Here is a 630-nt window from a genome sequence, read left to right on the forward strand (position 1 = left end):
TCCTGGCGCCCGGCGGCTGCAGCAGGCCCAAGTAGCCCAGGATGGACATGTCGCGCAGGACCCCGCTGTGCACACGCCTGGAAAACAACCAGGACGGGTCAGGGACAGGCTGCACGCCCCGGCACGGAGATTCACACCACGCACCCGCCCTGGGACACCACTCAGTATCAGCCCCGACTCCACCTCGGGTCAGTTTTCAAAATCCACCACTGATGAAAATTTAGAGCTACGTTTTCATTACTTCTAAGAGACCACAGGATTTAAGGCATGATTTCAACTCTTAAAAGGTAGATTTTTTGTTTGTTTTTAACAAAGTCTGTTCCTAGATAATGGCTTCTCTCTCCAACGCCGATGCCCACACACCTGGCAGGCAGTCAGTCACGAGCCACCAGCAATGCCTTTGTTAAACAGCTCATCAGTGAGGGCCAAGCCAAAGAGAGCAGTTAAAACTGGCATGGAAAACCCAGGGTCAGGGAAAATAAACACGGTCAAAGTGTCAGAAATACTAAGAAATACTGTGGTCACCATCTAGACCTGTAAGAAACAGGTAAGGAACCTCCTGACGAGGAAAAAATAGGAGATGTAATATTCAGCGATTCCAAGGGAAAGTCACGCTGAGTGCAGAACGAA

The sequence above is a fragment of the Apaloderma vittatum genome, unplaced genomic scaffold (assembly GCF_000703405.1).
Source record: "Apaloderma vittatum isolate BGI_N311 unplaced genomic scaffold, ASM70340v1 scaffold25303, whole genome shotgun sequence".
NCBI lineage: Eukaryota > Metazoa > Chordata > Aves > Trogoniformes > Trogonidae > Apaloderma > Apaloderma vittatum.